The 27983-nt window shown below is 34.9% G+C and overlaps 1 protein-coding gene across 2 annotated transcripts in view; it reads left to right on the forward strand.

Moving 5' to 3' along the window:
* LOC128863019 (uncharacterized) overlaps nt 1-27983 on the forward strand; it is a 263898-nt gene that overhangs the window by 56953 nt on the left and 178962 nt on the right. The window contains exon 1 of one of the 2 annotated variants that reach the window (XM_054101904.1): nt 10241-13090. The exons of the other annotated variant lie outside the window; for it this stretch is intronic. The gene's annotated coding sequence lies outside the window, so the exon portion shown is untranslated. Of the gene's footprint in view, nt 1-10240; nt 13091-27983 lie in introns of those variants that run through there. 2 annotated transcript variants of the gene reach the window in all.

Consider the following 27983-nt stretch of genomic DNA (forward strand, 5'->3'; position numbering starts at 1 on the left):
GGCAGAAATTTTGTATGAGGAGCTTTTTCATGGTAAAAGTACACTCGAAGGTTTGCCATTGCCTGCCGCGGGGCGACTGCTATTAGAAAACCTTCTTCTTCATTTTGGTGTTTCACCGAGATTCGAAACTGCGTTCTCGCTGAAGAACATATCACAGATAATTGCTGTCAAAGATCTGCATCAGCCTTGAGTCACCCTGTGTTGCCCAATCTAATTTTCTTATGCCTAATTATAGTCTCATCTACATTTCCTGCTTTCATTTTCTAAGTATTATAAAATTTACATATCGACATAGACTCGACGGCGGATGTGCTATTTGCATATAGCTATACATACAGACAGACATATATATGTATATATGTATATATATATATTCGAAACCTTTAACTTAGAGAGTAGTAAAATCACTGTTAATTTTCGGGCTAAAATTACATACAGGCACGCACACTTATTTGTTGTTTTTGTCTCAGTTTTATTTATTTTTGTGAGAATTGAATCAATGAAGCGGAAATATTTGCGATAACGTCTTTCTCTCTGGAAAACACTTTTATCATGCTCGCCGCTCATAAACACACACACATTCATACATTTGTATGTGGGTATATTGCAAATATTTCCATAGAAACGATTCACGTAGTTTCTTCTTCTGTGAGGGAAATCGCATTTCAAAATAAGTAAATACTCGTACATTGAATAAATAATGAAATCTGTAAAGATTCTCAAGCTATTGGCGCCAATAAATAGGCTTCTCGCGTGAAGGTGGTGAGAGAAAGCAAATACAAAAATAAAAATATGAGTAACTCAAGCGTCTTCACTTCACTTAATTTAAATTTCATTGACAAAGTTCGCAGATTTAATGTATTTTGTTTGCGAAAACCATCCGTTCTGGAAAATTACTTTATTTTTTAGTACTTTTCCAAATAATAGGACTATGAATAAGTTCGTGCGGTTTTTTTTCGAAATTGGAAATTTTATTGACGTAAAATGGTTACAAATTTAATATTCAAAATATTGTCCATCGCTTACTACTACTTTTTCCCATCTTTCTGGCAATTCACGGATTCCCTTTGTGAAAAATTCGGTCGGTTTTGCCGCAATCCACGAATCGATCCATTTTTTGACTTCATCGTAATTACGGAAGTGCTGGTCAGCCAGGCCATGTTGCATCGATCGGAAGAGATAGTAATCGGATGGCGCAAGGTCTGGACTATACGGCGGGTGGGGTAGGACATCCCATTTGAGCGTTTCTAAGTATGTTTTGACCACTTGTGCAACATGTGGCCGAGCATTGTCATGTTGCAAAATAACTTTGTCGTGTCTATCGGCGTATTGCGGCCGTTTTTCTCGCAGTGCTCGGCTCAAACGCATCAATTGTCGTCGGTAGACATCCCCCGTAATCGTTTCATTCGGTTTCAGTAGCTCATAATACACAACACCCAGCTGGTCCCACCAGATACACAGCATAACCTTCAGGCCATGAATATTCTGCGCCGACGTCGATGTTGAAGCATGGCCAGGGTATCCATACGTTGCCCGACGTTTTGGATTGTCGTAATGGACCCACTTTTCATCGCCAGTCACAATTCGATGCAAAAAACCCTTTCTTTTGTGCCGTTGAAGCAGTTGTTCGCATGCCATAAAACGGCGTTCAACGTCTCTTGGCTTCAATTCATACGGCACCCAATGGCCTACCTTTCGGATCATTCCCATGGCTTTTAAACGTTTGGAAATGGTTGATTGATCAACTCCAAAAGTTTTTGCAACCTCTTCTTGCGTTTGAGCCGGATCTTGATCGAGCAATTCCTCCAATTCGGTATCCATGAACTTTGGCGGCGCACCCTCGCGTTCTTCGTCTTCCAAGCCAAAATCACCACTTTTAAAGCGTGCAAACCACTTCTGGCACGTTCGCTCAGATAGAGCATGCTCACCATAAACTTCCACCAAGATACGATGACTTTCGGCTGCTTTTTTCTTCATATTAAAATAATGAAGAAGAATTCCCCGCAAAAACACATTATTTGGCACGAAATTCGACATTTTCAAGTGTGGTAAAAATATTGTTGTTTACGCTTCAAATAAAAAACTTATACTGACGTTTGTGCCTTACGACAGTAGCTCTCCAATGAATGTTTGGAAATGTGGATCGATGGAATAATAATCAAGTTACGCCATCTGTTGTAAAACCGCACGAACTTATAAATAGACCTATTACTTTTTCTAATAAATTTAATACTTTTACTTGCGTATTATGTTTTAATACTGTTCAAGTTATAATTCAAGCATTAGAAAATTACAAAATAATAATAGTGAAAAAGTTGTTAATGCCACATTTTGAATTGGCTCCCCTAATCTACTTTATATAGAAAATATTACTTGAAAAATATTTTTTGTTATTTAAAATTTTCTCACATTCAAATATTTTGCAAATTTTGTTTTACATTTTTGTCGGGATAAGCTCGCATCCACATACACACTTCTGTGTGTTTGTGTGTGTGTATGCAGATGCAATATCATTTCCCTGTTTCTACTTCAAGTGCCACAACTTTTGTTTTGCTAAAATGGATAACTTTGTATATACGATTAAAAAGTTTGGCTTCAATTGGTAAAATTTTCATGCGGAACAAGTGTGTGTGTGTGTGCGAGCATACCTGGTGATGAGGTATGTTTACATGTACACGCATACATACATATATAATACACACATTCATGCACGTTTTGGTATGTTGGCTTACGGTTTGTGCTGGGGCTTGAGTTTTGTGCCAGTATCCACGCCCACTCGGCCCCGCAATCAACAGCAAGTTGCCTACACACCTGCTCTATATATGCATAGGTACACGTTTACATACATATACTCGCATTCCGCACACTCCATTCGCTTTCAAGGGAATGAGTATCCACTGTGGCATGTTAATTTTTGCAACATTGCGATTCTCGTTATACTGGCGCACAAGTGTGCAGGAATTGTTGTTGTTTTTTACATCTGAGATATGTATGTTTACACCTGAGACTTAATCAAAGAATGCTTGAGGTATTTTATGTTCATTTTTTTTGTACAAGGTGGCGCAAAATTAATCAATCGCTTGAAAGATGTTATAATTTTTGGGAATGGCGTTGCCCGACACTCATATTTGGCAGTTGGGAACTAGAAAGTTGCAGTATTAATCGTAAAAAATAATTTTTTATTTAGTAAAAAAGTTGGGGGATTAATTTTGCGCCACCTGTTAAATATGTAAATTTGGAATTTAGAATAGAATAGAAAAGAATAAATTACTTCATCAACTATGAGTTCTTGAACGATTTATAAACTCTGATTTTTCTGTACCGAGTGTTTTGCAATAATTTTGCCCACAATTTTTTTTTTAATTAATTTGAACTTTTACTGCGAGATTATTTCACTTCTCTTTGAAACTATGAAGCTTTATACGCCAGCAATAACTATACAAGCTTGGTACAAGGTGGCGCAAAATTAATCACCCTGTCGGAAGATTTATAATTTTTGCAAATGGGGTCGTACGTCCGTAAGCAATGGACCGCGTAAGGGTTTTCATCACTCGAATTTATTTATATTAGTAAAAAAGTTAACCCGAAATAAAATTGTTTAACACTGTGGAATAATTTTAACGTTGTTGTTACTTTGATCATTACCATGTCTTCATTCGAACTTTGTCTGCATGCCTCCTATTAAACTCTCTTGCGCACTCACCTAAGTCCTTAGAAGATTTTCACCTTCGGTGTGACCCTAGTAAAATTTTCTACTTAAAATTTTTGTAGAACATTTTAAACCTCCAACTGTCTTTTAGTAAACTTTTATGATTAATTTATTTTGAAGAGGGTCAAAAAGACTCATTTGGATGAAAGTTAAGGGTTAAATGTTCTACAAAAAACGTGTCATTAAATTTTATTATAGGTCTGTGAAGACAGTAATTTTTTCGGAATCGATTTATGTATAGAATTTTCATGGAAAATATTTATATACGTGGTTGACCTAAATTTTGAAACTTTCATTGTAAAAAAAAATAATTAAAAAAATAAAGAATCCTTCAAACAAAAAAAAAAACAAGAAAATTATGAGGTTGAGTTAAGTCCCCGACTGTGACTATTACACACGAATACTAACTCTTGAAATGAGCTGGGTTGAGGCTCTACAATTGTTGTTCCACTGTGTAATCTAGCGAATATCGCCGTGAGTAGCTTAACTACGGTCTTATTCAAGAATAGAATATACATACATTAGGGCGGGTCGATTTAAAAATCGCTCATTGCTCTGTGAAAATCGTATTCTAGGAATCGAAATAAGAAACTTTGCCGAAGGAACCATACCTTTAAAACGAATTCTGATGTCCCCCAATTTGGGTCGAACGAAAAATCCCATTTTGACCCATTTAGAGTGCTCCAATCGAGCCCAAATGTATGACCGACCCCCACTAACTTTGGACGGCCGATCCACCCATGCCAGGGGCACACCCCCTGGAACTCCCCTGGGGGGTTCCCCATACAATCATTTCAAAATATCACCTTTTTTGGCCTTTACATGAGAAAAGAAACTAAAAAGTTCGACCCAAATTGGGGGACATCAGAATTCGTTTTAGTGGTATGGTTCCTTCGGCAAAGTTTCTTATTTTGATCCCTAGAATATGATTTTCACAGAGCAATGGGCGATTTTTTTGCCTCCCCACAAATCGACCCGGCCTAACAATCATCCATATGATAGAACAAGTTTTTTCTAATACCGGTCGCCCCTCGGCAGGCAATGGCAAGCCTCCGAGCATATTTCTGTCATGAAAAAGCTTCTCATAATCATTTGCCGCTCTGAGTCGGCTTGAAACTGTAGGTCCCTCCATTTGTGGAACAATATCAAGACGCACACCACAAATAGGAGGAGGAGGAGCTCGGCTAAACACTTAACAGAAGTGTACTCGCCATTTATTAATTTTTTTATTTTTTGTACACCGTTATAGATAAGAGCCAATGGCTACAAGAAAAAGTCTTCGATTGACTTCAACTATAAAGTTGAAAATTTTTCAGAGCCCGAACATCTACCATCAAAACCATTGTCTTTAAGGCTGAGGTATTCGCCATCTCTATGACAGCTGCTACTAAGCGTGCGAATGAGAAGTGAAACATTTATCTGCTCTGATATTGAGTAGTTTTATGCTATGTGAGGTAGTAATCTGAAAAATTATTCCATCTTTAGACTAAATTGGCATGGAAGATACAATACTTTGGGTTCACAGGCTCACTGATATCAAGTGCTACGAAGACGATGAGACACTTGAAAGAGCAGACTTGGTAAAAAATTAATTGGACTCAATTTGGTTGTGGTATGCAGTATGCAATGATCTCAGTCTAGAGCTTCAGACTTAGTCAACATATTAAATTTAGCCCTGCCGAAGTATGATTTAAGTGTCATTGTGGACTAATATCATGATACGTATACGAGTATCTCCGCGAAAAGCTTAGCTGTATGTGGCATAATCCTACAACGTGAAAAAGCCACTGCATTCCATTATATGTAGCCATTGATCGAGACAGGTACACTTGCATATGTTCTTAGGCAGAGTGAACACAAGGTAAAGGGTCATGAGCACGTCAACAGGTAAAATCCGCCAAACAGTCAATTCATGAATGCCTAATTAGTTGAGTATGTCGAGTTATCGATATTGAGCGTCATTCAGTTTGCGCTATTGCAGCAATATTCTTAATAAAATGTCCAGTTTTTGGTCCATCAGTTTTTTTTTTCTATCTTCGACAGAACCAGTTTTTTTGAAATTTTTCACTAACCTTTGCATTGCTGACTCAATCGGGCGATTATTTCCACCAAAAAATTTGCGATATGTTGTTCTTAAAGATCGGCCATTCTCATAATAAGTTTCCATAGTTTTAACGCACTGTTCTATCGTGCAGAATTGTACATCTGTCTACTTGGCATATGCTAAAGATGACGTAAAAAAAGTACCGTCTAGGAATTATCCACTACTGGCACCTAGGCGTCACTTTCGAAAGACTCTTTATTTTGAACTGTTGGAGCTTGAGCCAGGAGTTGTAGGTCACTCCTTTGCTTGGACAATTTCAAGTCGCACACCACAAATTGTAGTATGTAGAACCTCAGCCTAAACACCTTTAAAGGCACTACGGACCCGCCAACTGGGTGAATAATTATTTAATGCCTTAACGAAAATTGTTCCATACCTGCTTAAGGGATAAAAGTGAATGCAATGCTCACCCAACTGGGTATGTATTATAGGACACAAAATACTTATAATTTATCTAAATGTAAAACAATTTCTAGTTATTATACATATCTAGTTAATAGTCTGGTTATCTGGGCTCATAATACAGCTACATAAGTGCCCCAAGTGAACGCCAGTATCAATAAAGAAAAGAAATAGATGAGCGGGCACACATACACTCAAATATATATGTAGTTTAACTACTAACCTAATGATTAATAGGACCTTCTGAAGGTGTGTGTACGGCTTATGCCATTCACATGAAATATTTATGCACACACGCACACACATACATATATTTATTTGATTTAAAGGAAAATAATCGCCGTGTTCCTACAACGATAATGACTTATGGTATGACAGACTGCCTGCAGTTTGCTTTAGTGAGTAATAAACTGTGCATTTGTATGTTTGCAACAGATATGAGCACTTAAGTTTAACAAGAAATTTATGCGTGTGTATGTACATACTTTTGTGGGAGAGTTCACACTTTTCCATACTTTTACACTTTATCACTGGCCACTGGTCATTTCAAAAGTATTTATTTACATACTAAGATTTTCTCATTGAAACATTGCGATTTTTAATGGTCATACTTAGGTACATACATACATACATACGTACAAATGCCGATGAATATGCGCATAAATATGCCTTGCACGTCTAGGTGTGTGTGTGTGTGTGTGCAAGTACAGACGCTGATTGTACACCAGACCCAATGTCGTTCAATTACTTTACTAAAAGATAAAAACTTGTATGCTTTTTCAATGCGAGCAATAATAATTCCTTTTGATTTTTTGCGTTTTCGTTTTGTTATTGGTTGTTTAGTAAATAAACTTTAGGCACAGGCAAGTGAAGCAATGAAATCATCATACTTGCACTTATCGCAATATGTTTTGCATGGCTTTTATTTACTAATAATATGTATGTACGCATGTATTGATGTATGTATGAGTTAGGCATTCTTGAGAGTTGAGTGAGTCAATGCTGTTAAAATGCCATGATAAAAACCGTATTTTCAAATAATTTTCGGTTTTGCTAATCAGAAAAAAAAAATACTGAAGAATTCAAAAAAAAAAAACAAAAAAAATTATGAAAAATAAATTACTTGTACTCTGTTTCATAAACAACCTTCACAGCGTTTGTTGCTTATATTATAATTATATTTCCCAGCTATTAGTTTTAGACTTGTAGTTTTCGCAAACACTTGCCATATCGCGCACACTTTTCAATTGAATTTGTGGTCAAAAGCAATTACAAGTAAATGATCCGAAAAAAATGTGCTCACAATGGCATCTAAGTAAGTACACCGTTAACCGGGTGGAGTGAACTGATTATTTCAAGGCCTCAGTAGTTCATCAAATCAAGACGGGCATTTTTTGTATAAAAATAAAAACAGTTTTACCCATAATAATCGAAAAAAATTATAATAATTAAGCATCAACACCACTCTAGCGGTCGAAAAAGTACTCAAAATTAAAGAAAATTAAAAAATATATATTACATATTTTATAAACATAGTTAATTTTGTAGTAAAAACCTCATAAATCACAGTTCCAAATATTGTACGAAATTCGCAAAAATTTAGCAAAAAAAAAAATATGCATCTAAATTTTCAACTTTTAATCATACTTTTTTCGTTAATTAAAAAATATATATGTATAGTTTATATAAAAATATAATTCATTTTATAAGAAAACCCTTACAAATCAAAGTTCCTCCATACTTTGTACGAAATTCACAAAAATTTAGCAAAAAAAAAAAAATGTTTATCTAAATCTTTAACTTTTAATCCGAAATTTTTTCGTAAATTAAAACCTAAAAAATATAAAGAAAGTGCATTTTATGATAAAAACTTTATAAATCAAATTCCAAACTCTGTACGAATTTCACAAAAATTTAAAAAAATTGTTATCTAAAAATCAAAGTTCCAAACTTTGTACAAAATTCACAAAAAATTATCAAATTTATAAATATTCTGATCTGAACTTTTAATTTTTAATCAATTTTTTTTCATAAATAAAAAAAATATATATAAAAATACAGTTCATTTTAAAGAAAAACCCCATAAATTAAATTCCAAACTCTGTACGAAATTCGCAAATTTTTAACAAATTTAAAAAAGAATTGTCATCTAAATTTTTAATTTTTCATTAGAATTTTTTTTTAGCTTAAAAAAAAATATATATAAACATATACATAGATAATAAAGTGTATTTTATAATAAAAACTTCATAAATCAAATTCCAAACTCTGTACGAAATTCATAAATTTTTATCAAATTTATAAAGATTCTCATCTGAATTTTTAATTTTTAATCAATGTTTTTTCGTAAATTAAAAATATATACATATATATATTATAAAAATACAGTTAATTTTATAATAAAACCTCATAAATCAAAGCTCCAAACTTTGAATGAAATTCATAAAAAGTGGAGAAGTTGTAAATTGAGATACCGTTACAACCTTAAAAAAATATTTTATGATGTTACATAACCTCAAATATAGCCAAAAATAATATCATTTGCACTTTAAAACAAAATGTTTTCAAAAATCTTCGAAAAATATTCGTTTTCTAGAGTTTTGAAGATCAGTAAAATTTCGTCTTGTGAGGTGAAATGCCTAAAGGAACTCGTTTTATTGTTAACTATTTAGTGCATAGTTCCAAATAGCTCTTCTATTCATATAAACCAGAAATCGACTGTTTTAAGGAAAAGACCATGAAGTATAGACAAAGTTGTAAATAAAAAGTAGAAAAAAATATTTTTACCCATCACTTACCTGCCAAACTTTTGTATAACACACTGTTACATATTACACTATAAATACGCTGGTAAAATATTTTTTATAAATTTTTACATTTATAATCTGCAGACACACTACTTACCCTAAAAATTTCGTTCCAAACTCTTAATTGCGGTAGCAATTTTAAATATTATATGTATTTTGACATTATTCTGTTACCTTACAATATTCTGTTACTTTACATTATTTTGTTGAGTTACTCACACCATCAGCTCTCTGTTATTTATTGCATTTCAAGTGTTGGGCGAGTTATGTAATAGCATTAACATTACTCTGTTATGTTAAAGTATTCTGTAGAGCTACTCATAGCTATTACATTTTTTTTTGGTTCGTCCAAATAGTTTTTCTTTCCATATAAATTGAATAAATTCATATAAACCTGATATCGATGATTAAAAAAATTTTAAACTGTTGAAATGACCGAATAATCCTTTTATATACAATATAAGTCAGGATTTCATTTTATTTTTCACTGGAAAAATTAAAGTCAGATTTTAACCTTATTTTGCCTGGGAAAATTAAAGTTAAAATTTAACCTTTATATAACCTCCTGATAATTTCTGACTTTTTTGAAAAAAGTCAAAAAAATTTAAATCAAAAAAGGATTAATATTCCTTGGCTAATGGACATTACATTTCTTTATTTAATATAAAAAAATTTTTCCGACAGACATTTTGAATTAGAATTTCGAAAATAACTATTTTCGATCTCTGCATTTTTATAACTAAATTTTTTTATTCGGAATTTTTTAAAATAAAGTATACTATATTACTTAAAAACATAAAAATTTTTAGGAAAACAAAAAATGTCTAACAAAAACAAAAAAAATTTTTAGAAAAAAAGTCAGATTAGAAAAAAGAAATTGGTTTTTTGTTAAGCAAACATGTGCTTTTTACCTTGCTCCGAAATGATAAAATGTTTCTAGTTTACTTCTAATTATACTCAACCCTACAAATAAACTAGTTTTAGAGGAGGAGCTTATAATTCACATTACTTTCCAACTTTTTAATTTTTGTATACTCCAGCATATTTGTAAAAAATGGCATCACGATGCTCTTCAAATAATAATTCTTTGTAACAACCCAACCGAATCATTAAAAATGGCAAGAAGAATTTCACAACTAAAAAGTAAAAAATAAAAATTGTAAAGTTAACTAAATACAGTGAAGGTATTGGGCGCGTTATATATTTACTTGTGTGTAGGTATGTAAGGTTGTCTGAGAAAATGAAGTCACAATTAGACATGAGTTAATGACAGGCAGGTTAATTAATTAAATAACTGGAATTTCAGTGATGTCGATTAAAAATTTAATGCTTCATGCTTCCAGGTAGGTTAGATTGAGTATGTTGAGGTTATGCTTCTATAGATTTGGTCAAGTCAAGTTAAACTAGGTCTAAAATAAGTTTGGTAAGATTAGTTAACTTTAGACCGAAATCGAAACTTTGCTAAAGAAAATTTTTTTATAAACTCAAAATCTATTATGGGCCTAGTTTAATTATAATTAGACCCCCAAGTATATTAAAGAACAACCCAGGTGGGTGAGGTTGGGTTGTTAGGTAGAAAAGAATTTAGTTAATATGAAATAATTTTGTGGGTGCTTAAGTCTAAAGGAAAGATTTGCACAAACGCAACTTCGCACAGCAAAAGTTGATCCGAAACCCTCTAATAAAGCAAAAAAACATTAGCCTGACACATCTGCATTATTATATCATATAAAGGGCACCTTATAATTTTGCACTCGATAATTTTCCAAAAATCTTTCCATTAGAGTTAGGTTAGGTTATGGTGGTAGTCGGCTTTTACGACCTAATCCACTTAGACCTAACAGGTCCGTTGTGATACACAGGAAGCTCATTTATTTATCTTCATTAAATAATTGTTTGGCTCTTATGAAGCACAGTATTGGTCCAATCCCCACGCCGGACAGTTTCGTAAGAAAATTAAAAAAGGATTTACCTAGAAAATTTGCAAGGAACTGTTCAACTGTTTCTTCATCTTCCTCATCTTCCTCATCTCTACAACTTCTACAATATGTAATGGAAAAAACTCCTAGTTTCAAGGAATGAGTGCCAAATAGCCAACGGCCGGTTATACAAGCCACTACATTCGAGATATCCTCTGTTGACAGTGTAAGCAATTCCTTATTCTTTTTCTTATTTACTTGCGGCTGCAATAGCCTAGTTCTAACGCATTGCCTTCATCTCTCCATGACCTATTGGCCTCTTGAATAATGTTTTTTTATTATTATTAGTTTGCTCGTGACCATAGGCATCCCAATGGTCCTTATATTACTAAGCAGTTGAAGAGTAGTACCTTTCCTGGCTAGCTTATCGGCTTTACAATTTCCTTCAATGCCTTTGTGCCCCGGAACTCAAATGAGTCTGACCTTGAATACGACACTAAGATCATTTAGGCCTTCCATGAGAGTTTCTTTGCCTAATGGATCGAACGATGACTAATAACGCTTGTGTCAACTGTCTCATGCTACTGATAAAACTCATCAGATGGCTAATTATGTGGTTTGGAAATCCCAAACTTCGGTGCAGGGCCTGATGGGATACTATGAAGCCCTTTTGGGGTTTACTTTTACGAATATGCTGAAAAAGGTGCAAATCAGAATAAAAATAAATGTAGTTAGTGCCAAGCGAAGAGTAATGAAACTAGATTTAACCTGTTCAGATTACCTGAGGAAGAGGGAATGCCCGAATTTTGATGGTAGTTGTTGTTCAGTATATCCAGTTATCAGAGATTTTGATGATAGTTGTTGTTCAGTATATCCAGTTATCAGAGATTTTGATGGTAGTTGTTGTTCAGTATATCCAGTTATCAGAGATCAACCACAATCAATTGCAAATAAGCAATAAGATCAAGTTGTCTTAAGAGACGCGTCTTAGGTTGAATCTATGTTGATTTGGCTATTGAAATAATATGCAAAGCCGGCTTCTCCAGAAATGACCAATAATGTTATGCTTCAGGGGATAAGGTTAAGGTATAATTTTAAGAATTTTTGGCGAAACAGTTAATGTTAGGTTAATTAGGCAACTTCCATAAAATAACTCAACATTTGGAAAATATTTTCATTCCTAATATTTTTTTTTTTCATTGCTAAAATATCGAAAATTATGTGGGAGTGACTGCGTATCTCCGGAGGCACCACGGAAAAAGGGGTTTCGCGGAGTGAATCACAGCTCGAAACAGAATCCATCTAAAAGGACATGTTGCTTGAGTTATGAAATGGAGGATTTGTTTTTTTTTAGTTTTTTTTTTAATTTTTATAGTACTGGAAGTTAAAAAAAGCCGGTTTTTGCTGTTGGGTTATTAAAAAAAATTGACAAAACAAAAAGACTCCCAGTCATACTGGGTGAATTATAAGAAGAAATACTACATATGTACAATAATTTCAAAACGATTGGGACAGCAGATTTACACTACAAACGGACTTTAAAAATATCAAAGTTCAGAAAACACTTCAAAGTCGATCTGATATAGAAACGAGGCATGGAGCAACGATATTGAGGTTTTAAGTATTTATTAAAAAGAAAACAATAAAAATACCAAAGAAAAAAGTTGAGATAGTAATCCTTTAAAAGAATAAAAATCCAAATGCCCAAAAAAGTTAAATACCTTACCCCCGCTTAATGTATCTCGGGTTGCAGTAAAGCAGCCTAGACTCTCATTCATCTGCTTTCCTACTATCCGAAGTTGCTGTAAAATCAGTCAAGAAAAGTAGTGTGACAAGGCTAACAGCACACAAGAAAACGCTACACTTGAAATTACGGATTAACCAGTAGACTACTTAGTTGTAAGTGAGTCGTCTCTACCTTAACTACTTAGTACTCAAAAACCTCTTTCGCTCAATAAAAATTCCAACTGGGCAGAATGCTATTTGATTTATTGACATTTGAATTTGAAAAAAGAAAACTTCAATAGAAAACAGTTCAAGGGAGAAAGTGCAAATATATTTAGAAGGTGAATTATTTACACTCACTCAAACAACAGTTTACGTCAATTAGTGGCAATTCAGTGAAGTGATACAAGAAAGAAAAAAAGCAGTAAGTAAACAAAAAAACTAGCGAAAAGAATCGAAAAAGGTAGAAGGAAAAATATTTAAAAAAAAATACATACATACATACAAATACAGAGTAAATGCCCTTGTGTCAGTACGGCGACCAAACCCAAAACGCCCTCAAGCAATTACAAGGCAAATGATCAGATACAATAAGAAATAGAAAAGGAAACGCAAAACATGCTAAGAAAATAAGAAAATAATAGAAGACAACTAACAGGCAAAAAATGTAAGAAAAATTCTGCAAACAACATCGACAAATACCGGTAACGAAGGTAGCAACCAAACCTTATTTTTTTTTGCTTGAAGGTATGTATAGGGTGTTTTTTTGAGCTGCATGAGACCTAGCGATATCGATGATTATGGTTTGGCGGAGAATGCTACTGTGAGAACGGCAAACTGTGTTGAAATTTATGTTCAGTGCGGTTTGGCAAGTCATCATGAATCGTTTAACGGTGGAACCACGTTTTCAAATTGCGGAAATTTACTTTGAAAAAAAAAAAAAAAAACAACAACAACAACAAATAAATCGATCTGTTTTGCAAAGTTTATAGAGCGAAGTGCTGAATTCGTCGTCATTCTCAACTTCTTGGCCTTTATCCAGCGACTACATGGAACATTTTAAGTAAGAATCTTGACTTAAGTTAGGTGAAATGACTGTACTTCCACGTACTTAGACCCATTGTGATACTATAGGAAATATCCTATCCTTCCTCTACTTGGTCCTCTCTAAGCCATTGTGTGGCCTTTACAAAGCTGGCTATACTACCTAGTTTGCGATTCGCAACATCCGCAATGTACCTCAGAAAAGCGAGACCGAGCTATCTCAAACGTCTCCACAGAGTCATGCACCCGCATAGAAGGCGTTCGACTGCCTCTTCCTCTTCTATATCCTAACAGCTTCTGCAATAGTCATTGGGTGGTGCCCCAAATCTTGCCCAGGTGCCCAGATAGGACACCTATTACGATTCTTAAATCCTTACTACTTAATTGGAGTATTCTCTTAGTCTGACCCAAGTTCCCTTCGGGTCACGTTTGTCTACTAACAGGGCAGGTGCTTAACTGGTTCCAGTTCGTATTTGCAACAGTAAAGATGTGTTTGTTTATTAAAAGTGTACATGTTACCAAGGGCATGAGTATGTGTGCCTCCTCCTGACTAATTTGGAGCGAGGAGCCCAATCGTGCTAACTCATCTGCCTTACAGTTACCTTTAATGTTACCATGTCTTGGCATCCAGAGTAGATTAATAGAAAGTATTTTTCTATTTTAAATAATTTGTAACACTCTTTTACTGTCCCGGCACCCTGGCTTACGTGCCTTTAAAATTCAACTCGTGGAAGAATTGAAGCCAAATGAGCTTCGGATCTTTGCTGTTTGCGCTCATTTAGAATTATTATTTAGATTTATTGGGAGAAGTAGTAAAAAATTCACTGATCGAATGGACCATGAAATTGCCTACCAGCTTTATTTAAAAAAATAAAAAATAACATTCAAACAATATTTTTGTTTTGTATTACCAATTTAAATTCTCACGCTCTTCAAAAACACCCGTTACATACGTACACATATTTGTATAGCCGCTTGTAAACATTGACAGTAAAACCAGTTTGAGTTACAGAGAGGCAGCGACCTATGCGGTTGGGAAGGTTCACCGCCTGCAGCCACTTGCAATTAAAGTTCCAGCTTGATTGTTGGTCGCCTGGAAGCTATACTTGTGCACTCACAATCGTACACATACACACACATGCACATACACATGGAAGTCCATTTAGTACTTGCTCGTGCACTTTGCTCGCTTTAGTCAATTCCATTTGGCGATTGTCTGCTAGCCCGGCAAAGGCCAAAGGTCAAATGTGTTGAGTGGTAGGGAGGCACACGATGTTTTTTTTTTCTGTTTCCTATTTCTGTTTTTTAAGCGAATCGCATGGCACACCTAACTTTGGCAAACAATAAAAAAATTGCAACTAGAGTTTAGGTTTTAATTCTAACTTTATTTTGTTTTTTCATTTTTCGTTTTTCGCTTTACATTTTTTTTGTTTTTTTTAATTTTTATTTTTTTATTGTTGCGGCCTTTTCGTACACTTGCTACATACATACATACGCATGTACATTGCTTCCCGCTATTGTTTCACATTCCGTGACGTCGAAAATCGCCAAATCGCTACAATGAAAATTGCTTCACGGGAGAATAATGGCCAAAAATTGTGGTATTTGAATTGATTGTGCCGGAAAGTGTTGAGTACACCAAATTTTTTGTTGGTTTGGGATTCATTTAATTTTTCAGGGTTTCGCAGTTGTCAGCAGTCGCTTAAGTCTTTTTTTCCTTTTTTATGTTTTAAACCTTTTATATTTCACTAAGGTCTTTCACGCTCACCTGAGTTGTTGTTTCAATTTACATTTCATGGCCGAGAAATCAACAAAAATAACACTTCATATACCTCTTTGTCATTCCCTTTTCTAGTTTGTTGCGCTAATTGCTGTTTATGCTATTTGCAACATTTTTACAGTTCTGTGTTTTTGAAGCCTTTGTTTATTTTAAGGCTCGAATACCTCAAAGCGTTTTTTATGTTTACCTTAATCAAATTAAACGGCATAATATTTTTATTAATGAGTGTCGGGAGTTGCTAAAATCTGCGCTGTGTCTGCGATCAAAGAATATTTGGTTTATTTAACCTCTATGGAGATAATGTGAACCCAGAAAGCGCGATGGAGATACTCATAAATAGTTTAAGTTTACTGTTTTAATCAATGAAACCAACGAGATTCATCACAGACGTTCTGGAAATTGTATCGCGAATGAGAACTGATTTTAAATCAGTCAATTCTGCCCAAGCCATCTGTTTATCCTCAAGTAAGTTCTGGATCAAGTCGGCCTACATCGCGCACGCCACCACAAGATGGACTACGGATCCCACTTGTGAGATAACTAGACATGTCTGGCTAAGAAGTAATGAGCACAGAACCAGGACCTTCATCAATCTTTATCGACCTTACATTATTAAAGGGGTTAGTATCATGACCGGGAACTGCCTAATGAGAGCACATGGGAAACATATGGGATTTCCCTCTAATGACGCCTGTCACCGTTGCAGAAACGAGGAGGAGGAGCTGTCTCTGTGCCACTCTTGCCAGAACGCGATATTTTTTTTATTATTATTTTTTTTTTGTTGGGGCAACTAGCAAGTAAATCACTCAGACACAATTAAGTCAATTGTACTGAACTCGTATTCCCTTTTGATTTTCTTTAAATCTACCCGACCTCCGAAAATATCTGAGGAGATCTTGTGGTGCCAAGGAGCCAGGGTGGTCGCTTCTTAACACATGAGTGCCAAAGACCGCAAGCTTGATTCGAGCGAAGGCGGGGCAGACGCACAGGAAGTGGTCCGCCGTCTCATCCTCCTCTTCACAAGCTGGCCAGAGTACACTGTCTGAGATGCCTACCTTTTCCTTGTGCTTCGCCCACCAAAAGTGGCCCGTCATCAGTCCAACCAGCTGATTGCAGCCCCTTCTGCTTAGTGACAGGAAGGTTTGCGACAGTCGGTCGAACATGACAGGTATCTGCAGCCTCTCTCAGCCTTCCAAGGTCGCTTGTGCGTTGTAGTAACCCTACAACTAACCGTGGCTTTAATGGCTGCAGAAGGGAGTGGCAGAACGGGCTCCGGGCCAAAGAAGTTAACCTCAGAGCCCATCCTAGCTAAGGATCATCATGATACCTACCTGTCCCGGAACCCATGTTAGCATCAGGCTATTATGTCTACCGACATAGTTCAGCCTGGATTTACAGAACTCGACTACCCCTGATGTGGTTGGAGGGCTGTCTAAGGCCATGAGCGCAACTTGGCTGTCGCTGTAGACACATATAGGTAAATCTGCCTCTCCTTCTGTTTTCCACAACAAAGTTCCTCGATTCTTGAACACCATACACATCCGCGATATTGCTGTCTAAACTCTTACATCCTTGGGCGTCTGACACACTTGGAATCGGTAGGCCACGCATAGTATCCGAGAGACAAAGTGATTTCAGTGCATTGGAAATTAGAGGAGGAACTTGAGTCCAAACTAGTGGTATCACGACGGGCTTCCAGGCCTATTTGGGCCCCTGCACACCTCTGCAGCTGCAACCGCCGAAATTTAACCTAACCTACTTGAGAATTTGCTATCATTTAGGGTACAAGCCCAAAGAGACGTTGTGGCACTAGAACACTTCATTAGCTAGAAAACAAGGCGCAAGCGATAAATGCATAAAAAATGCTCTTACTGTCAAATTAGTCTGAAACATTGACCAACGGATTTTCTGAATTATGGCAAGTCAAATAAAGAGCTTGAAGATGAAGTCTGAGCAATACCACCCCATTCCTGATATCATCTCCTACAGCCGCGCGTGGGGAAAGGGTAAAATTTGAGTGAAGCAGGCTAAGATTGCGCGAAGTTGGAGTTGAAAACGTAGATGTGTTAAGATTCACAGTTTTAAGATATTAAACCGATCCTACTGATTTTGGAACAAAGAAGGTGGGGTTAATGGTTATATTAAAGTTAATGATTTTCAAGATCACGGAGCTATTACGGCCGCCTCGAGCTAACATAATAAAAAGCAGTGAAGAAAAGTTCAGATATGCAAAGTCCATATACTCGCAATAGCATCTGGTCCTCGTTGAATTAGTTGCCGTCGATGATACTAAGGAAACATTTTTTTTATGCTGCCCCTAAATTTGTTCCGTGACGAAAACAATTATTCGCCTATATTTTTATTTTATTCATTTATTTTTTATTTTATTTATTTAACGTCTACGAGTACCGTAAGCTATTGAATTTGCATAGAAAAAATTAACTTTTTCGAAAATTTGGTATGAAATGTTTTTAGATCGGTATTAGATATTTAATTATTTAAAAGTCCAAAAAATTATGGCCCAGCTTTATTTAAATAAGCACCAAGATTAAAAAAAAAAGTTGAAAATTAAAAAAACAAAAATTATTACTTTTATTTATAACTTTTTTATCTTTGCTATAATTTTTCGAATATTTGAGAAGAGAAATTAAAAGAATAAAAGGTCATTTTTCTTCATGCCAATTTAATGGAGTTTTTTTATGCGCTGGCGATTAGCATTACGAACAATTTTCTTTGTTTACGCCATCTGATGTAACCTGTTCTGTGTGAGTTCTTCTTTTTGTTTTTAGAAAAATTATTGATTTGTTCCTGAAACCCATTCTCTGACGTTAGTAAGTTATAGATTATCTTAACTCAATTAAGTTATCTGATCTTTTTTTTTGCGATATTAGAAAATTACAAAACAGATGGAGTATCACCGATAATATTCGTAACTCTTAGTGTGAAGTTCGAAAATGTGTTGAATCAACAATGAACGCCAACCACGAAACATTGAAAATTACGAGCACAATTTACTTTATAAGTCCCGCCTAGCATTGATTTAGATTTTGAAATAAGATCTTTAACATCTTACGCAGAGTCGAGCACAATAAGCAAAACGGTGATTTGGCGGAGGCTTACACTAAAAGCTAGTACCAACTTCATACATGCGCTCCATAACCTAGCGCCTTACTTCGGATCGATTTCGTCAAAGAAGCTCATTCTAAAAAAATACAAAAAAGGCAATTTTTCCGGAGTGATGTCAGGCTTTAGGGCGCCATATTTTTGCAGCGCCAAATGAAGCAAAAAGTAAACAAAGAGCGTAAAACAGAAATCTCAATGAGGCATCAGTTTTGCGCGCTGTGAAAACAAAGGTATAGATTTGTTTTTGTTATTATTTTTGCAATTAGTTACACTTGGCTTCATGGTTTAATTGTTTTATTTGTATCGAAATCGCAAATCAGCAAAATCATAACATAAAAAACACCAGAAAACGTAAATAAACCTCATTAGAAATCTGACATCACTCCACTCCTTGGTCAAGCGCAATTAGAAATATTTATAGCGTATTCTTAACGGGTGATGTGTGTGGTTGGTTTATGCAGCTTATTTTCTGTGAGAAGATTATTGCTTTAGCTTGCGCTCCCGATCGGCATCTGCTATAAAGAAATCGCGCAGAGAGTTATATTCAAATGAAATTCCCGCGAAAAATTATGCTCTAGCGAATCGCTGGCTTACGTACTTCTTCGCATAGCACGTCTATTTGCAAATTGATCGTTGCGCTACGTACATTAGTAAGCAGATACGAGTACATGGTATTTTTCGCTGATTCGCTGTACGTATTTGAATATGGCACGAATAGTTATGGGGATCCTATTATGAAACTGGTAAAGATTACTGAGCGTAGTCTAGACTATTAGTAAAAAAAATAAATAAGAAAAGTATCGTCTTCAAAAAATACAAAAGGAAAAAATTGTTCCTGAAAATTTTTTAACCAAAAAAAAAACAAAGAAAAAAATTGTAAAGAAAAATTAAAAAAAAAAAATTATATATGAAGAAAGAAATTTTTAAATAAAGAACAAATTTTTATATAAAGAACACATTTTTGAATAAAGAACACATTTTTTACATAAAAAAGTTTAAAGAAATGTAAAAAAAAAAAATTGTTTTTCCCCAAAAATGTTTTAAAAAGTTTATCCTTTATTTAAAATGTTTAAAAGAGCTGACTGTAAAAACCGACTTTAAAAGTCTTAAAATGTGTTTAAATTTTAAAGAAACAATTTTTAGAAAAAAAAGTCTCAAAATTATTATATTAAGTTTCTTACTTAAGCTTACAAATAAACTTCAGCTTTTAAATAAAGAAAAAATGTTTCTTAAAAAAAAGAAGGGAAGGATTTGTTAAATTTTTAAAGAAAATTTTTAGCAAAGGGAGTTTTTTCTCCATAAATGTTTTAAGAAGTTTATCTTAACCTACAATTTTTGAAAGAACCAATTTTAAAAACCGACTTTAAAAAACTCTATACGAAAATTTATAAGCCTCAAAATTATTAATTTTATACCCTAAGTGTACAAATGAACTTCAGCTTTTAAATAAAGGCACAATTTTTAAAGAAACTATCTTAAAATATTTGAAGAAAAAAATTCCAAAAAAAAAAAAAACTTCCAAAAAAAAGAAGTTTTTTTCTCTATAAATATTTTAAAAAGTTTATCTTATCTTAAAAATGTTTAAAGAACTGACTGTAAAAACCTACTTTAAAAAACTCTATACGAAAATTACCAACATTGGATAAGTCTCAAAATTATTAATTTTATACCTTAAGCGTACAAATAAACTTTAGCTTTTAAATAAAGAAAACAATTTTTAAAGAAATTTGCTTAAAATTGTTGAAGAATAAATTTTTTCTAATTTTCCAACAAAAAAATTTTTTTCTCCATAAATATTCACAAAAAAAAATTTCCAAAAAAAAAAATTGTTTCACCATAAATAGTTTAAAAAGTTTATCTTATCTTAAAAATGTTTAAAAAATATATATATATTACTAGCATTACCCAGTGGGCTTCGCACCACCATACATAAAATGTTTTTTTATATCGCAAGAAATTTTTCATATTAAGTTTTCTTTATAGAACTTGTTAAATTAAAAGCCGACCGATTCGTTTCACAGTTTATTAGCGACTAAATTCAAAAGTTCAAAAGTATATTCATATTTACATATAGGAAGTATTCTAAGCTCGAAAGTCGAAAATGTATAAGTGTTGCCATACTTTCTTGTGTAATTTTAACACTCCTCCTCAACACTTATATATTTACGCATTATTACTGGTACAATTGTATTTTAAATTGTAAACTTTTAAACCCATTTCTTCAGTGAACTTACAGTGGCTTATCTTTTTTAAATTTTTTGTTAATATATCAGCTATCATAGCACTACTTGGGCAATAACTTAATTCAATTTCTTGATTATTATAAACATCTCGTATATAATGAAACTTAATATCTATGTGCTTGCTTCGAGCATGATAAACGGGATTTTTTACTAAGCTCATCGCACTCATGTTATCTCCGTTGATCATTATCGAGCCACCCTTATCAGACATCTTCATTTCTGCCCACAATTTTCTTAAATAAACTGCTTCTTTTGCTGCCGCCGAAAGTGCCATATATTCGGCTTCTGTGCTGCTTAACGCCACTGTACTTTGTTTCTTAGACTCCCAGCTGAAAACGCTGCCGGCGAAGAAGAATGCATATCCTGTGTATGATTTACGGTCAGTTGCGTCACCACCCCAATCTGCATCCACATAACCCATCATCCACTCGCCTGTTTTTCTGTATCGTAGTTTCAAACTAACTGTCGCTTTGAGATACCTCAAGATGTGTTTTGCCGCTGCTAGATGTTCGGAATGTGGGTCGGAGTTTCTTTGCGCCAATTTGCATACAGAATGCAATATGTCTGGCCTCGTGTTCACGGCTATAAACATCAGTGAACCTATCAGTGATTGGTACTCGACTGCGTCGACTTTTCGACAATCTTCTTTGTTGCAATTTACTTGAAAGCCTGGTTCAATTGGTGTATGCACTGGACGACACTCATCCATGCCAAACTTGTTTAAAAGCTCCAAAATCTGCTGTTTTTGGCAAATTGATACCGCCCCAATTGGACTTTCTCGCTCGACTTCCATACCCAAAAATTTATTTATAGGACCCTTGTCAACTATCTGAAAAATACTAGAAATTTGTTGTTTTATCTGGTTTAACTCACCAAGATCTGAACACGCAATCATCAGATCATCTACGTAAACTGCAATTATGTTTAGTTCACGCCCTCGGTTTTTGGTGTACAAACATGGCTCGCTGCTGCATGGAGAAAATCCTATGCTTTTCAGTACCTCATTAAGTCTTGAGTTCCAAACTCTGCCTGACTGCTTTAGGCCATACAATGACTTTCTCAGCTTTAACACATAGCCGTTGTCTTGTTGAAACATCTCAGGTTGACTCATGTATATGTCCTCTTCGAGCTTCCCGTTCAGGTACGCCGTTGACACGTCAAGCTGATGCACGTATAACTCGTATTCTGCCGCTATAGCCAGCACCATTCTTATTGTAGCATATCTCACGACAGGTGAGAAAATTTCGTTGTAGTTAACGCCATATGTTTGGCTGCAACCTTTTGCCACCAATCTTGCTTTGTATCGCTCTATTTCACCATCAGCATTTGTTTTTACTGCAAACACCCACTTGCATCCGATTGCCTTCTGACCCTTCGGTAGCTTTACCTGCTCCCATGTCTCGTTGAGTACCAAGGCATTGTACTCCTCCTGCATGGCGCTCCACCAATCAGACGCCTGCCTGCTGTTCATCGCTTCTTTAACTGATAATGGTACTTTGCCGCTTAGACCACACACCAAATTCGCTGCATTTTGCTGTTTTCTTGGTCTGCCAGGTAAACCAGTTCTTATTATTCGTGGTCTACCACGCTGATTTTGCTGCTGTTCGGTACTCGTGCATATTTCTTCATCATCGGAACTGCTGCTCTCAACACGCTGATCCACTGTATCTATGGCATCTTCATAATCAGACTGCACTTCCGGTTCAGTAACACCTTGATTTGAATCAATTGAGAAACTTGTTATCTCCATAGGTGAAAACTCGTTGTTTTTATTTATACCCATCATAATGGATTCGTCGAACTTGACATCGCGTTTTATCACTACTTTTCGTTTTTGGGTATCAAAAAGCCGATATGCTTTCGAATCGATATCATAACCCACCATGATGTACTCGTTACCCTTTTGCCTGAACTTATTATGTTGCGTTTTCTCCAAGGCTATCGCAAGACAACCAAACACTTTAAGATGCTTTACCACAGGTTTTCTTCCCATCCACAATTCGTATGGGGTAACACCATCGAGCGCCTTTGATGGCGATCGATTTCGAATATACGCGGCACAGTTTATAGCTTCAGCCCAATAGCCCTCACTTAGCCCTGAATGTACCAACATACACCGCGCCATTTCTACAAGCGTTCTGTTAGCGCGTTCGGCTACACCATTCTGCTGTGGTGTATATGGTACTGTTAGCTGATGCTTTATTCCACACTCTTCCAAAAAACTTTTAAAATCTTTATTGACATATTCACGACCATTATCCGTGCGTAATGTCTTTATTTTGTTACCCGTTTGTAACTCGACCATTGCTTTAAACAATTTAAATTTTTGAAATACTTGGTCTTTGGATCGCAAAAAATAAACAAAAATTGATTTTGACTTGTCATCGATAAATGTTAGAAAATATCGCGAACCACCGTGTGATTGCGTATTAAATGGACCACATACATCCGAATGTATTAAGTCTAAAATATTTTTGGCACAATTTTCTGAAGCAGCGAAAGGTTGAGAACATATCTTGCTCTTCATACATGTTACACAAACGATATCATTATAATTTAATATTGGATCTATTCCACTCACAAGGTTTTTATTTGAAAGTTCACTTAGGCTCTGAAAATTAATATGCCCAAATCTGTTATGCCAATTTATTGTGTTTTGAGCTCGCGATAAATTACACCACTGTACATCTTCTTTTATTACATATAAATTGTTTTCTTTAAAAGCTTTAAAAACAATAGATTTATCCACCTTGTCTTTCACTACTACACAACCATTATCAAATGTTGTCAAAAAACCTTTTTCATCAATTTTCGGAATTGAAATAAAATTCATATGCAAATCTAGTACGTACAAGCAGTCCGTTAATTTAAAATTCATTTTGGTTGATCTAATCACAACGTCGCCAATACCTTTCGCTTCTACGTAATATTTTCCCGCTAACTCAATTTTTTCACTATGCGTTTTTATTCTGACGAATAAGCTTTTGTCAATACACATATGCGACGTCGCGCCACTGTCAACGCACCATACACAAGAACTGCGCTGCTGCCCTTCTCCTACTGCAAAAACTGCCAACGACTTCTGCTTTCCTTTTTCTTCTTTACACTGTGCTGCATAGTGCCCTTTCTTTCCGCAGTTAAAGCACTTGAAGTTTCGCTTTCCCCTATTTTTACCGCTGTCGTTTGCTACACTTGTTCTTTCCCCTTCTATACCGTTACTGTATGATTTGCTCTTTTCGTATTTTTTATACGAATTCTCGCGTACCGCGCATGCTTGTGCATTTTCGATACCGTTATGGTCAGCGTTGGTACAGTTGTCCTTACGACGCTCGCCTTCTTCCGTTATTTTAATCTTCAATGCATCCAATTTTGGTAGGCTATCTCTTGCTTCTAATGCCACGATAAGATTTTCGTAGCTTCCAGGTAAGCTCGCCAGCAGCATGATCACCAATAGCTCCTCCTGAAGTTCAATGGCCACTTCTGCCAACTCGTCTACAATTTTAGAAAAATTGTTCATGTGCTCACGGACATCATCGCCCTCTTTCATACGAAGACCCAACAGCCTTTTAAGCAATGAGACTTTTCTCACTGGACCACTAGTTTTGTGTAAATCTTTGAGCACTTTCCACACTTGCGAAGCCGTAGTACACTTTTTTATGTGATTCAGGCCCGTTGCCTTTACACATAGCACTATGGTTGCGATTGCTTTATTATTTTTCACTAACCATTCTGTCGTTTTTTCGGCTGTATCTTCCAGCTCACCCGACACTACCGGCCACAAATCTTGATGTACGAGCACACTGCGCATTTGTAGACACCAAGTGTCATAATTGCTCGCGTCCAACTTCTCAATATTAAAGTTCATTTTTTTTCGAATTACTGCCCAGCCAAGCGCTGGCCTGGGCCCATAACCTGTTAAATTAAAAGCCGACCGATTCGTTTCACAGTTTATTAGCGACTAAATTCAAAAGTTCAAAAGTATATTCATATTTACATATAGGAAGTATTCTAAGCTCGAAAGTCGAAAATGTATAAGTGTTGCCATACTTTCTTGTGTAATTTTAACAGAACTCGTAAAATGTTTAAACAGTTGAATTAGTTGATTTTTTTCATTCAACATACTTTCTAAAGATGTCACAATAGCCTTTTCTGTACTTTTTTAAAATTTGATTGTGGTGGGCACCTACATATATACAGGTAAGGTGAAAGAGCCGATAAAAACTTGTAATTAAACTTTGATTCTTTAATTTCCATTTTAATTTTTTACGCTAAATAAATTATGCTAAAATAAATAAAGTTAAAAATGCTTTTCCAGTTCCTCCTGGAGCATTCAATTTTTTATTATATTTGCGTCCAAAATGACTTGCAATTCGATAAAAAATTGATGCGAAAGTTGATTGCATCGCAAAATAAAATTGTTTTCTTGAGGGCGAATCATTAATCGATACGAATAAAAATTCATCGCACTGACGGTTTTCGTTGATATTGTATATAATTGGCGCGTGCACCCTTTTTCTGTGTTTGGCCGAGCTCCTCCTCCTATTTGTGGTGTGCATCCTGATGTTGGTCCACAAATGGAGGGACCTACAGTTTCAAGCTGACTCCGAATGGCAGATATTTTTATAAGAAGCTTTTTCATGACACAAATACACTCGGAGGTTTGCCATTGCCTGCCGAGGGGTGACCGCTATTAGAAAAAACTTTTTCTTGATTTTGGTGTTTTCACCGAGATTCGAACCAATCCATTCGGCTACGGCGGCCGTCCAAAATACGCGGTTCAAGTATGCAGCCCATAATAATAAAATCGTGTTTTTACTGAATTTTTGTTCGTTTTTTGTTAGTCAAAACCAGCCTTTTGTTGCAGTGTAACGTTTCCTATAAGGCAATTCAATTTCGCCAATACGCATTTTTCCTGATTTTTTAACAATTTTTTTATTTTTCTTTTAAGAAAAATGTGTACTTGTCTGTTTGCCCGTTTTTCTCCCATAACCTGTTTTTACGCTTTGAATAGCTTTCAGCTTTTAACTAACTTCGTTTGACCATCACAACTCGCACACTTCCGGAAGATAACAAACTTGAATATTCTCTTGTTTTTCCCTTTTTGGTGTAGCTCGAAAATATCGAAACTTCCTCGAACAAACAAGCGTACAACATAAGTATATATATACACACCAGCTATATGACTTTATTACTTTGTTCCCCAACCAAAAGAACTCTCATTCTTCTTCTCGCACACTTTTTTATCGCCATATTTTATCGCACCGCACCTCTTTTCATTCCTTCCCATTGCAATTGCACTTCATATTTTGTGCTTCTTTTGCACATTTGCAGTTCTTTCTGGGCCAAGTGCACTTTATTAGAAATACATCCGCGTTCTTGTCTTCATTTGCCGGAGTATTCATTCTTCTTCCCATTCGGTAGTTATTTAGCCACATTGCATTTCCTTCTTTGTCAGTTTTCGCTACGTAGTCACTCATCATCACCAGCGGCAGCAGCAGCAGCAGCATCTTCGTCTTCTGCGTCATAATCCGCCATTACAATTGAATCCATTTGAACTTTGCAGTGTGTAAATTACCTCATCAGTGTGCCACTTCTTTGAAAATACTATATATGCATGTGCATATGTGTGTGTATTTAATTATGTATATGAAGACTTGTACCTAAGCACAAATAAAAGAGTAGAAGAGCGTTCGCTGTTTCTTAAAAGTATTTGTGTATTGTAGCTGAGGCCGTCTGTATCTTTTTCGTGGCTCTGCATGTTCAAGTGCAGATTTACAATCTATGTAGTTGCTTGAATAGGGCGAAGAAGCTGCATCAGCAATGAGAATGTAAAGGAGATCGCAAAATTTAGAAGAATATGCAAATAGGGTGCTTCGTCATCAAAAAGTGCGACACTGCAAATGATAATATAAACCGGGTTAAATAACTATAGACGCCTTTGATACGCTATTTCTCTGCTCGCTTGAGGAAAAATTTGCTTAGTCCCGATTTTCACAGGGAAACATTTTGTTCGTGGGAGAAAGACGGACGGGGAGGAGATAGGGGTTTTTGTATCCCCTACTGGCGACACCCTTTATGCGTTTTATTCCTATTGTCCAACTTAAAGAAGCAAACGTTAAAAGCAATGAATGTCGCCGAAAACAATTTCGCCCGTGTGATCGCGAATGAAACACCAAAAGAGAATTTCCAGTGTCTCCCTTCCAGATATTTTTGTGTGTAAATCGGAACTTATCCAGTAAGATTCACCTCTAGCGAGTATGGTTACACTTCATAAAACTGACATAACTCACTACTTTCAATGCTGACAACACTTCTTTTTTTTGATTTTCAAGTTGTTGCTTCATCTTTTCGCCTCTTGCTAACGTTAGGTGCATCGAATGCGCCTAACTGTACTAGGACTTATTGACAAGTTTTGCCAACTGATTTTTGTGCGATTCAATTTTAATAATTTTTTGCTGACAATATAGTTGATTCTCCTAAAAAACCAAGTAAATCGGGGTATCAAACTTTGCACAAAAAAAAAAAGAAAAAGAAAAAACAAGAAATTTGCAACAATATTTTACAATTTTTTTGAAAAATTTGGGTTATGCAAGTTTTATTGCCTATTGGATTTAGCATAAGAAAGTGCAAGTTTGAAGTGGGTCAATTCGTTGATTTATGAAAATTTTTCAATTTATTTTATATTATTCTATTTAATTTTATGCCAATTTAGTTTATCTTTTGTTATATATAATTGTTTATAATCTTTTTATGTTATTTTTTTATTTAATTTTTTCATTTTTATTTAATTTTTTTATTTAATTCTACTTAATATATTTCGTTTTTATTGCAGTTTGTTTCATTTATTTTTTTATTCAATTTTTTGTTTAATTTTTTTATATTATTTTTATTTTTTAAATTTATTTTTTATTTCTATTAAATTTATTTTTTACTTTACTTATAATTTTTTATTTTTATTCCAAATTATTTAATTTTTGTAATACTTTTTCTTTTGGTATTTTATTTTATTTAATATTCTAATTTTTTTTCCAATTTATTTTATTTTACTCTACTTAATTTTACTTTAACCTGCGCAACACATTTACAGTTTATTGCAATTTATTTTATTTATTTGTTTTTAATTTTTA

Source organism: Anastrepha ludens, chromosome 5 (genome assembly GCF_028408465.1).
Source record: "Anastrepha ludens isolate Willacy chromosome 5, idAnaLude1.1, whole genome shotgun sequence".
Classification (NCBI taxonomy): Eukaryota; Metazoa; Arthropoda; class Insecta; order Diptera; family Tephritidae; genus Anastrepha; species Anastrepha ludens.